The 13343-nt window shown below is 46.5% G+C and overlaps 1 protein-coding gene across 1 annotated transcript in view; it reads right to left on the reverse strand.

The window, feature by feature from the left end:
• The window catches only part of SYTL5 (synaptotagmin like 5), a 640980-nt gene that overhangs the window by 525441 nt on the left and 102196 nt on the right, over window positions 1-13343 (reverse strand). The window lies entirely within an intron of this gene.

Raw genomic sequence — 13343 nt, forward strand, 5'->3', positions numbered from 1 at the left:
AAACAGCTCATTAAAAATACTATCCTACTTAAAAGACACACAGAGATCCTGCTTCTGCGTATTTTTTAATGTTTTTTGTTGTTGTAATAAAGTATTAAACATCCATGTGTGCAAAACCGGAGCCGGAAACGAATAGGAGCTGGCAGTGTGTGCTCCCCTGCCTCTTGGCTAGCTCATATTAATCCTCGGATTCTTATCTGGAAAGGCTGCATTTAACCGATCAACTCTGATAGGGCAGACCACATTTAATCTGCTGGGACGCACTTGCACATGAATAATAAGAAAAGCATTTTTTCGAGTAGTACTATCATACAGCCAATGAGTTGGAGCAAGAAGACAGCATGAGCAGCAAACAAGGTGAGATATGATTCTAAACGTGTTATTTCCAAAACATTACTTTGTTTCTTTCGTCAAGAAGGACATACATCAGACAAAGACACATTGCGCTAGCTAAAAAGCAGTGAAAAATCTATCTATCTATCTATCTATCTATCTATCTATCTATCTATCTATCTATCTATCTATCTATCTATCTATCTATCTATCTGTCTCCCCACCTATTCACCTGGCAATTTCGAGAGCTTTCCAACATGTTATGCTGTACAATAATACAAGCTTGAGAATGCTACTGGTGGGGTGGGTCATCACAGTTTTGCGTTTGATGTGTCTAAAATCCATACATATAACATGAACATTCTGTGAGGTGATGCATGAACTTTGAACAGCACAAGTCGGAAACAGATAGAGGAAATCCCTGTTCAATGATCTGACTTGCTTTGTCTGCATTTCATGCACTGATTTGGAGAAATTCTGAGCTACATGTTTAGGCTTCTGAAACCCAAACAAAAAGGGGCTCGGCTTTGCGCTGAGGCAGTGCATCTCTTCATGATGGGAAGCCCCTGCTACTGATAGTGTGAATTAGGGTTATGTGTGTGTGAAGGGTATTGAGAGTCCTAGATGTGAAATATATTATGTTAATGAGTCTGGGTCTAGGGGGTCAAACTAGTTAGCAGTTGAAGCAGTACAGCTTGCTGAGAATTAATGTTGACATGAAGTTTTGGTAGGATAGAAGAACCATAAGGGTGTTGCAACTGTTCAGTAGTAAATATCCAGCATTGCTTCTTATGAAGGACCCCAGAAGCTTGGTATTGTTGGGAGGTAAATCATGGTATATAGCCAGAGGAGTTGAGATGAGGGTTTAGGGCAAGGGTGGCTCCTCCCTTAGGGCGGAGGAGCGTCGCCACCCCCACCAGCAGCTGCAGCTGCAAAACCTTTAAAAGAAAACAATAATAAACTTTGTTTATTATTGTTTTCTTTTAAAGGGGCAGGGCCACGGGGGTGATGGGGAGTACACAGCACTCCCCATCACTGTGTGTGTATGTTTGGCCGCCATCTCGGGCTGGCCAAACACACATGCGTAAAGGATCTCTCTGTTATTTTAATTTTTATTTGACCCCCCACCGTGAGCCACCCCTCCCCTTCCACGCTGTGCAAACCACGCCTGATTTAGGGGTAATATTTTATGGGGTGAAAAAGAGCTGTAGGCAGGGCGGCTCCTCCACAATGGCAGAGGAGCATCACCCCCTGGCTAAGAGCCAGTAGATGAAAAATAAAACAATAGCTTACTATTGTTATATTTTCCATCTGTTGGCTCAACTAGCAGTGAAGGGAGGGGGGGGCTCAGCCACTGGATGGGGAGAGCAGAGGTGAAGGAGGAGAGAGAGCACCTAAGTGCGCATGTGTGTTAGGACGACTGTCTCAGCCCGGTTAAACACACATATGCACTTAGGTTTCCACAGCCGGGCTGGAGAAACTATACAGACTCCAGGGTAGTGTCTCAGTGCAGTCCAGCCCACTCAGACCAATCCTGAGCTGCTCTCATGCTTGGGTTAGCATGAGAGCAGCACCAGGATTACTTGGGAGGCTGTGCTGGTGTTTCAGTGAACGCTGGTACTCCAGAAGAGGAGTGAGGCGGCAGGAGGCAGTGGTGAAAACGGTAAGTGTTTTTTTTTTAGTTGCTTCCCTGTTCCTGTCATCCCCCCACCCCACATCTTAACATTTTCGGAGGCTGCTGTTGGATGTAGGTGAGAAGAGTTCAGATTAATAGAGCAAAGGATCATCCAGTGTTGGTTGGCTGTGGCCAGTCAGAGAATCAAGTTTGAAGGGCTGGGTGAAAGTTTTAAATGAGAAAAAAAATGAAGTATTTTCTTGATACAGACGCTATGAGGAACCTAGGCCCAGGTTTATACCCTGTTTGCACTAAATTTGCATAATTATTTTTACGCAAATTTTGTGCAAACCTAACTCCATATTTATACTTTGGTGCTAGACCCATCTAGTGCCAAAGTTTTGGAGTTTAAGTCATTTTTTGCTTGCAGGTAACTACCTTGTGTCAATAAGATGCAAGGTAGATGTTCCCAAGCAAAAAATGATGATATGGCTTTAGCGCCATATTTATCCCCCGTGTTAAAATCAAGCATGGGGGAGGAGGGCCTTAAATAATGGCGCTCATCTTCCTTAGCACCATTATTTAACCCCTCAGTCAGGGCAGGCATTAGGAGACCTGTGGGCCTATTCCAATTGTCAAAGACCATGGAATTGCCCCACAGGTGCCCATCCCTGGCCCCAGGAACACCCACACCCACACCAGAGGGACTCCAGAGGTTGGGGGAACCCCATCCCAGGTAACTTAGGAAAGTACAGGTGGGTATTTTAAAGTGCCATAGGGGGGCCTAACTTGGGCCCCCTACAGTACACTGGGCCCAGTGGCCATGCCCAGAGGACATATGTCCCCCGGGCATGGCCATTGGGGAGCTGGGCATGACTACTGTCTTTACTAAGGCAGGAGTCATATCCATGGGGGTTGTGTGTCAAAGGGTGACGCTAGTCTGGTTAAAGGCATATTTATGCCTCTTACCTGACTAGTGTCATCCTTTGATGCACAACCTCCTGTTCCCCCTACGCCTCCCCACCTGGCTAGCATCCTTTTTCGTGGCACCATCCGGGCCTTTTCGCCGGCTACCGTCATACCATAAATATGACACTCGGCTGGCATCTTGGGATGGCGCTAGCCTATGGTATAATTTTCACTCAATACTGCGTTAGTGCAGTTTTGCGTGAACAAGAATAAATCAGGGCCCAAATTAGCAAATGATGCTACTGAGAGATGCTGTGGAGAGATAAAAATGGGAGGGTCCAGGACTGAACATAGTGAGTGCTCACTGGTCATAAAGTTGGTGGTGAGAGTGATGAGAATCAGGAGACAGAGAAAGTTCACTATTTAAGGACTCAGTGGTCAGATGATGCACAAGAGAGATTGGTGGACTTCAGATGCGAATCATTTCAATAAGAGATGTGGGCTGGCACACAGACAGTGTAGTAAAGTTATCTACGGACACAGGAGGAGACTAGGAGGGGGTGGGTTTGATAACAGTGACATAAGGATATTTCGTATCCTTAATAACTAAGAGGCAAAGTATGCAACAATTTTGCTGCATATAAAGGAGAGTGAATGAGAGATGTGTAAGGTAGAGAGTGAAAGGAGTTAACATTATGACAAGCTTTTGAGGGTTGTGAGAGTAACGAACACATTTCACAAACACAGTAGTTGAAATTGGCTATGTTCAGAACTTCTAGGAGGCCAATCAGAGCATGTTTGTAAACATCCAGCTGCTCTGTGAAGATGGCTTTTCTGCATTTGCAAAAGAATGAGTGCACTTTGTTTTCATTCTCTGGAGGTTGGGTTTTGTTGGAAATGGCCTTTCTGCAGGGTCACCCCCAAACATTTTTCCTTCTCTTTTTCTGACCTCATTTTTGCTGGCTTTAGGACTCTGCACACTTTACCACTGCTAATCAGTGTTAAAGTGCATATGCTCTCTCCTTAAAACATGGTGACATTGGCTCATAACCAATTTGCTTATTTAATTTACTTGTAAGTCCCTAGTCAAGTGCACTACATGTGCCCAGGGCCTGGAAATTAAATGCTACTAGTGGGCTGCAGCACTGGTTGTGCCATCCATATACGTAGCCCCCTAACCATGTCTCAGGCCTGCCACCCCAGGGCCTGTGTGTGCAGTTTCACTGCTACTTCGACTTGGCATTTAAAAGTAATTGCCAAGCCTTAAACTCCCCTTTTTCTACATGAAATCCCAATGAATGATTAGAGGAGTGTTGATAGAAAGCAGATCTATAATGGTGTCAAGGTCTTCAAAGAAAGAGCCAATGGCTCTTGGAGGGTATTAGATAAGGATATACTCATTGAAGGAAATTAACTGTTCTGTGTGGTCTAACTTGGTTCAGCATCTTATACTGAGCCCCAGTTTTGCTAGTACTAGGAAATTGTGCATTCTGACACCACTATCCATTGTTCGTGCTCTGCTCCCAAATTTATACTGTAAAATTGGTTCAACCCAAATCGTGTATTTAACTTTCCAATAAGACCTTTTTAAGTTGGCACATAAATTGCTCCAATGGCATGGAAGTTGCATGTCATATACGACTTCAATGGGTATTTACACCGCTGATATAAATATGAGAAAGATCTGTAGGCTGCAGTTTAAAAGCACTGCAGAGAAATATGACAAAAAAATGCCTTTGCCATGTATACAACCGTTTTTTGAATTATTAGTTAAGTCGCCTCTAAAGTGTGCCTTTTAAGCACATAGTTGGGTTCTTAAGACTTAATATATACAAATGTAGCATGCTACGTATTGGGATTATTATGACTTCACAGTGAACAATTACCCAAAACCTGTTTTTACAGTGTAGGCAAGGCTACATTTTCTATCAACAGGCCTAGATATAAATAAAATCCATATCTTGTATCTCTGTCTCGGGAAACACTAGAAAACTGTATCACAGTTATTTTACACTTAGTTTGAAAAATCTTCTTAAATTGGGAACATAGATTATTTTATAACTTTCTTCAAACTTTTAGAAAGCATACTTTGTGCTGCTTGGGAAGATACAGGTTTAAAGGATGTTAGTTTAAGCCCTACTCTAGAGGCCCAAAACACTTTTATAGATTGATGTAAATGACACTGCTTTGAAAAGGCAACTACTTTACCTTACTGCCCAGGAGGGCAGGTAAACTGTCCACAACTGCGACTTAACAGGAATTAGCTATCTGGGAGGGGAACAGAAAGAAGTGGCAGGATTAAAGACAGAAATAAAATGTCTTCTTTTGGTGTAGTGATCCCAAACGGCTTTGGCAGAAAAGTATCCTATTTATTCCGAGGGCTATCCTAGACTTTCTGGTTCCATTCGGAGGAGGGCAAAGATTGGTTTGTGCAGTGAAAGATAAAGTATCTCAATAGGGAAGTGACTGGGGAATGACTAGAGTTCAGATGGAGGGAAGGGTAACCATCTTGGAATTAGAGCATCTGGATTTTAGCAGTAAATTACATAGAAAGTACTGAAAGAGGAAGTGGTATATTTTGTAAAAAAAATATTTATTCGGTTGACCAATAAGTTCTAGATCCTGCAGGAGTCCTAGATGAAGTGAGACCTGCGACATACAAGCCTCTTCTGTTCAACTGGGGTTTCAGGAGTGACCTTCCAATCAGCTCCTGAAAAGTGGTATTCACTCATTTTTTCAGCCTCTGGAGGAATGGGAGAAGGTGGCAAGGCTTTCCCAGGGAGGGTGTATTCTTAGTCTGAATGAAAAACGGGTTGGTTTGTCTTGGAGCTTTTTGCTACATTGAAATTAGGTTCAATGGGACATTCATGCAACAATATCTGGCCTCAATGAACCCTGCCTGGCCATCTGGCTCCACCATCCAGGCTTGCTCTGGTGGTGGAGCTTACTGCTGGCGGCTTTTAAAAAAACAAAATGTGATTAAGTCTAATGGTAAAACTTTGGATAGGGATGAATCAGCAAATCTATCCCAGAGGTGAAGCAATTTTGGCAGCAATGAAATCCAGTTTTGTCCTTCTTAAAAAATGTTGGGATCCACTGCTGAGTTTGTATGGTTGTGAGAGATTTGTTGATAAGAAGACCTATTCCTTCGCCTCTTCGGCTGCTGCATGGTGTGTTAGAGATAGTGGCACTTTCACTGTTGTGGGGGCTGGAGTGGCTGCATCTTTGTGTAAATCTATGTTTTAATGTTAGCAGTTAAATGTGGTAATGAGAATTAAAGTGATGGGGGCATCTAACTAGTTTTGTTACTGACTGAACTGATTCCACATCAGGATTTAACAATCATTGGCAAAAACAATAGGTTTTGCCTCTACAAGAGATGTTGGCTTGGCGACGTTATTTGCCATGTTGTGCACCAGTGCGGCTGCTGTGCAGCGTGACTAAAAGTTAGTGGGGTGGAGTCTCATAGAGTGGAATAAAGGAGAAGTGGTGTAGAGTGGGTTTGCTGGAGTAGAGTGTAATAGATTGGAGTGTCATAGTGTGCAGTGTCAGAAAGTGGAATGATGTGAAGTGTAGTGGGGTGGAATAGGGTGGGGTGGGCTGGAGTGGATTGAGGTAGCCTGGTGGATTGGATTGGAGTAGGGTGGAGTGTTTTGAATTGGGGTAGAGTGGGGTGGATTGGGTAGATCGGGGTGAATTGGAGTGGATGGACTGAATGGGGTGGATTGGAGTAGACTGGATTGAAATGTGGTGAGGTGGTGTGGATTGCAATAGGGTGGTGTAAATGGGTTCGTTATCGGAATGATGTAAGATATTGGAAGAATGCGACTGGCACCACTATTTGAGGGAATAATAACTGTTTTATTTAAAGTTGGCCAATTCTCTCTTGTTTCTTTCCACAAGATTAGCCCTATTTTCTATTTCCCCAAAACCCTGCTTGGGTTTTACAGTCTCTGGTGGTGTCTTGGTTCCGTCTTGAGGCGGTCTGGTTTTTCCGTCCTCCGATCTGGGAGGGCCACGTCCCTGCCGGGGCGCGGCCGGCACGTGGGTGATCTCCCGATTTCTCTTCGTCTGGGCCGGGAGTTGCCCAGTGGTTCCTCCTTCCTTCGAGGCGTCCTGACTTCTGGGTCTCTTCCTCCGTCCTGGGCACTCGGATGGCGGTGCTTCCCTTCGCTGCAACCGACTCTCCGACCTCGACGGTGTCCTTCTCTTCCTCCGGCCCCCTGGTGATGGCGGTTTCCCTTTCCGTTGTCGGCTCTCCGGTCACGGCGGTCTCTTTCTCTTCTTCCGATGCTCCGATGGCGATCTCCTCACTCCGGCTTCCCCGCGTTCTCGGCTCCTCCTTCTTTTCTCCCGATCTCTCTCGTCCGTCTTCTCTTCTGATGTTTATGACGCCCTCAGCGTCATACGTCATGGCAGGGAGGTTTTCTCTCGTGCCCCCGGGCCATTGTGTTCCTCCCCCGACAGGTGTTTGGGAGCTGCGTTCGGCGGCACTCCCGTTACACATCCCCTCCCTTGGATGGGGCTGTTCGAGCCCCCCAGGTCCCGGAAATCGAGACAAATAGTCTGCTTGTCCCATAAGGTCTCCAGGGAGATGGCAAACCTGGAAGGAGAAAGGTTGTAGCTCCATAAACCATCTTAAAATGCGAACGTTGGTGTCCTTATACCTCGAGAGCCAGGTAAGAGGGGCGTGGTCGGTATATAAAAGGAAGGACCTCCCTAGGAGATAATATTGAAGGCTTTCAACAGCCCATTTAATGGCCAGGCACTCACGCTCTATTATGGGATAGTTCTGTTCCCGTGGAAATAGCTTACGACTAATGAAGACCACCGGATGGCTTATCTCATTTTCATCTTTTTGGAACAGTACTGCACCCAGGCCTACGTCCGAGGCATCCGTTTGGAGATGGAAGGGACGACTGAATTCAGGGCATTTTAATACGGGTTGCGTGGTTAGGCACCGTTGCAAGGTACGGTAGCTATGTGATTGTGGAATGGTTAGACTTGTGATGTTCTTGGGTTGCCCCTTCCTCAAGAGGTCAGTGAGGGGGGCGGCCACTGTAGAGTAGTGGGGTATGAATCTTCGATAATACCCCACTAGTCCGAGGAAGGATCGGATCTCTTTCTTTGTGGTGGGTGCGCTTATACGTAAAATGGCTTCTATTTTACTCATTTGGGGCCTGATATTCCCCTTCCCAATATGATAACCCAGATAGGGAATTTCATTGAAAGCCAGTCGGCTCTTGGAAGGATTGGCGGTCAATCCGGCCGCCGACAGTGCTTTAAAGATCTGTCCTACATGGTTTAAATGGTCTTCCCAGGTTTCGCTATGAATAACGATGTCATCCAGATAGGCGGCCGCGTATCTGGTATGTGGTCGTAATATAGTATCGATGAGTCTCTGAAAAGTGGCGGGGGCTCCATGCAGTCCAAAAGGGAGTACCTTAAAGTGATATAGACCGGAAGAGGTGGAGAACGCCGTTTTTTCTTTATCGGCTTTAGCTAAAGGAATCTGCCAGTATCCTTTTGTTAGGTCTAGGGTAGACATGTATTTGGCTTTACCGAGCCGTTCTATAAGTTCGTCTACCCTGGGAAGAGGATACGTATCAAATTGGGACACGGCATTGATTTGTCTAAAGTCGATACAAAAGCGTATGGATCCGTCCGGTTTTGGCACTAACACCACCGGGGAGCACCAGGGGCTTTGGGACGGCTCTATAATATCCAAATCTAACATCCTTTTTACCTCCTCTTCAACTATGACCTTCCTCGCTTCGGGAATGCGATAGGGACGTAACCGGATTATTTTACCCGGTTGGGTTATAATCTGGTGGTGGATTAGCTCTGTTTTACCTGGAACAGGGGAAAACACGTGGGGGTGCGCATTAAGGAGTTGGTTTAGTTGTTGGTTCTGTTGCACTGTTAACTCCGCATTTCGGAGGGGTATATCGCCCTTTGAGGGGGGGTCTGTGGGGCACCACCCTATTTCTAGCTCTTTTACTGTGTTAACTAAACAGTTTATATTTTGGTCTACTTGAGATTCCTCCCATCTTTTTAGTAAGTTAACATGAAAGATTTGAAATCGGTTGGGATTAGTCGCGAGTTGTAGTTTATAGGTAACCGGAGTTACTGCTTTTATTATTTTATATGGGCCTTGCCATTTTGCCAAAAGTTTATTGTCTGAACTGGGTAAAAGCACTAATACTTGGTCTCCCTCTACAAAAGATCTCATTTGAGTGTTCCTATCGTAATAACGCTTTTGTTTCTCCTGAGCTTTTTCCATGTGCCCTCTCACATCTTCCCATATCGTTTGTAGTCGGGACTTTAACTCACTGGTGTACTCTAGGAGAGGTTTTTCCCCGCTTTCGTCTTCCTCCCATAACTCGGCTGCCATGTCTAATAGGGTCCTAGGCTGTCGCCCAAACAGCAGTTCGAATGGACTATGTCCTGTAGATGCTTGTTCATGGGTTCTGACGGCATATAACACTAGGGGAAGTTTCTTGTCCCAATCTTTACCTGACTCGGAGATCGCTTTCCTCAGAAGGGTTTTCAGGGTGCGATTATACCTTTCTACTAGTCCGTCTGTCTGGGGATGATAAACCGCTGTCCTTATCTGTCGTATCCCTAATAATTGACAAATCTGAGCCATCAAGTTGGACATAAACTGGGTCCCTTGGTCCGTCAATATTTCTCGGGGAAACCCTATTCGTGAGAAGAAACCTATCATGGCGTTGGCGACACTTTTAGTGCTAATACTAGTTAGGGGGATAGCTTCCGGATACCTAGAGGCGTAATCGACCAATACTAGAATGTAACGGTATCCCTTGGAAGACGGTAGGAGGGGCCCGACTAGATCCATTCCTACTCTAGAGAACGGTACGTCAATAATGGGAAGAGGATGTAGGGGGGCTTTTTTCCTGGGTCCGGGATCTATCAACTGACATCTAGGACATTGCTGACAGAACTTTCTGATATGGGAAAAAACCCCAGGCCAGTAGAATTTCCTTAATAGGTATTCCTCTGTTTTTTCTCTCCCGTAATGACCCCCCCCCCGGCTGATTATGGGCTAGATGCAACACCTGCTGCCTATAGGGTTCGGGAATCAGTAACTGTTTCTTTTCCCCTCTCTCGTTACTGGTGATTCGATATAACAGATTTTTATTGATCACAAAGGAGGGACCCTTATCATCTATGGTTCGAGGTTTGGCACTTCTCCAGGCGTGGATCAAACTGGGATCGTCCCTTTGACTACATCGGAAGGGCGGAAGACCAACGAGGGCGAATACCTGTGCGTTATCTCTGTCGTGGTTTGTATCCTCTCTTCTATAGGACTTCCTGGCTTCTCGTTTTTCTCTTTTAGTGGGTTTATAGCGGGTCACCGGGGCTGTTATGGGTAATTCAGAAAAAGGGGCGCTTCCCAACCAGGCATCCAGGTCTTTCTTGCTCTGTGTGCTGTCCAAAAGGATCGGAAAGTCTTTAAAGTCTGTTCCTATGATGGCCTCTTCCACCAACCGTTCAACTACCCCCAGCCGTATGGGGGTATTTGTTCCTTCCCAAAAAAGGGTAGTCCATATTAGGGGATATTCTCTTGTTTCCCCGTGAATACAACATATGGATACTGTGAAACCTGGGTCAAGTGTATGCTCGGCAATCAGATCCGCTCTGATAACGGACTGACTACATCCGGAGTCGATGAGCGCTAGTGTGTCCCTCCCATTAATGGACAGTATCTTTTTGTATTGGGTATCTTTCCCCCCGGTGTAGAAAACCCGGCCTCTCGTAACCCCTATTTCCATGGGTTCGGGTTTGCCGGACTTCAGCGGGCAAAATCGGGCAATGTGTCCCCATTCCCCACAACTAAAACACTGGGGCTGCTGTCCAGAGGGCTTCTCTATCCCTCGTAACCTTCCCGGTTCCTCTATCGGCCTTTTCCCCGAGGCTGCGGATTGTCCCGTGTTTTGCCTAACTGGTTGAGGTAACAACCGCGGAAGGGGTGTTTTGAATTCGAGGGAGCGGTGGAAAGCACAGGCCAGCTCAATGGTAGTATTCGTGTCGGGGTTCGGGTGTTGCTTGATCCAATGACGAGTATTGGCGGGTAGGGCGTCTAGATATTGTTCTAGGAGAACGGCCTCAATAACATCTTCCCTATTCGTCCCTATGGGTCCAAGCCATTTGAGACCTAAATCTTTGACCCTAAAATATAAAGCTCGAGGGTTCTCAGAGGGGCCCCACCTGGCCTTCCTGAAGCGAACCCGATAGTGTTCTGTATCAAAGCCGACCCTTTCTAGGATGCTCTTCTTGATGTCCGGATAGGGTGTTGTCCCACCCGGGTTAACCGCTTGATATGCTGCTTGGAGGGTCCCGGTTAATAAGGGAGCGATATATTGACCCCATCTGTCCTGCGGCCAGGTGGCTGAAATGGCGACGCGTTCAAAGTTAGTAAAGAAGGCGTCGGGGTCTTCGCCTTCCTGATATCTCTGCAAAACGGAACTAGGTACATTTGGATGTACCCGAGTTGCTGCAATGGTATCCGTCAAAGTCTTTATCGCGTTGTCATGTACCAACTGATTGTTGGCCATGATAGTAGCCTGACTTTTAAGCGCGTTTTGCAGAGCCTCCCTTTCCACCTTGGCTGCCTTCTGTTGCTCCTCCCATACAATTTGCAGATGGCGTTGCCCCTCAGCTAGTTGCTGCATCATATCCGCCATTGTGGGCACCCCCTCCATTTTCTAGGGTTCTCCTGTCGCCTGTTCCAATATCCCACTTCTGACACCACTGTAAATGGGTTCGTTATCGGAATGATGTAAGATATTGGAAGAATGCGACTGGCACCACTATTTGAGGGAATAATAACTGTTTTATTTAAAGTTGGCCAATTCTCTCTTGTTTCTTTCCACAAGATTAGCCCTATTTTCTATTTCCCCAAAACCCTGCTTGGGTTTTACAGTCTCTGGTGGTGTCTTGGTTCCGTCTTGAGGCGGTCTGGTTTTTCCGTCCTCCGATCTGGGAGGGCCACGTCCCTCCCGGGGCGCGGCCGGCACGTGGGTGATCTCCCGATTTCTCTTCGTCTGGGCCGGGAGTTGCCCAGTGGTTCCTCCTTCCTTCGAGGCGTCCTGACTTCTGGGTCTCTTCCTCCGTCCTGGGCACTCGGATGGCGGTGCTTCCCTTCGCTGCAACCGACTCTCCGACCTCGACGGTGTCCTTCTCTTCCTCCGGCCCCCTGGTGATGGCGGTTTCCCTTTCCGTTGTCGGCTCTCCGGTCACGGCGGTCTCTTTCTCTTCTTCCGATGCTCCGATGGCGATCTCCTCACTCCGGCTTCCCCGCGTTCTCGGCTCCTCCTTCTTTTCTCCCGATCTCTCTCGTCCGTCTTCTCTTCTGATGTTTATGACGCCCTCAGCGTCATACGTCATGGCAGGGAGGTTTTCTCTCGTGCCCCCGGGCCATTGTGTTCCTCCCCCGACAGGTGTTTGGGAGCTGCGTTCGGCGGCACTCCCGTTACAGGTGGATTGAAGTGGGGTGGAATAAGGTAGGGCAGATTGGAGAGGGGAGGATTGGAGTGGGGCCGATTGGAATGGGGCAGATCGAAGTGGGGTAGACAGGAATGGGTAAGATTGTTTAGGATTGGAGCTGGCAGATTGGAGTGGGGAAGATTGTTTTGGATTGGAGTATGGCAGATTGGATTGGGGTAGATTAGATTGGATGGGGTGAGTGAATTGCATTTGAATGATAGGGCAGGTGTGGGTGGGTTGGATTGGAATGGGATGAATTGTATTGGAATGTGGTTGTTTGGAGTGGGGTGGAGTGGGATGTATTAGATTGGATTAAAGTGGGGAGGACTAATTTGAACTGAAGTGGGGTAGATTAGATTGGAGTGGGGTGGGGTGGATTGAATGGGATGGATTTGATTAGGGTAGATTGGATTGAGGTGAGGTGGACTGAATTGGAATAGGGTAGTTTAGAGTGGGTGAATTGGAGTGGGGTGGAGTGGAGTAGATTAAATTGAACTAGAGTGGAGTGGAATAGATTGAGCTGGAGTGCGGTGGATTGAAATGGACTGGAGTGGGGTGGATTGGATTGGAGTGGGGTTATGTTCTTACATTGCAGGTAACATACTGTTTAACCATATGCTAGTCTGAAAAGCCAGGTCCTCAAGAGTATATTGAATTTGGCAGAGGGCAGACCTGATATCAGGTGGGAGAGTGTTCCAAAAGCAAGGGGCAAGTACAGAGAATATGGAGCCATTAAGTTTCTTTTTTTTAAATGAGGGAATGGTAAGAAGATTCAGGTGCATAGATTTAAAGTTACCGGTAGGAATATATTTCTGAGTACGAGCTGAGATGAAAGCAGGACTATAACTCTATGGTGATTGAAAAATAATGCAGCTGGCCTTAAAAATGGGATGGATAGGATTCACTGGATAAGTCCAGTCCAGAGTGGACCCGTCCATCATCCTTTTGTGTTGGGAAAGATGCCCTAAGTGGGAAA

Source organism: Pleurodeles waltl, chromosome 8 (genome assembly GCF_031143425.1).
Source record: "Pleurodeles waltl isolate 20211129_DDA chromosome 8, aPleWal1.hap1.20221129, whole genome shotgun sequence".
Lineage (NCBI taxonomy): Eukaryota > Metazoa > Chordata > Amphibia > Caudata > Salamandridae > Pleurodeles > Pleurodeles waltl.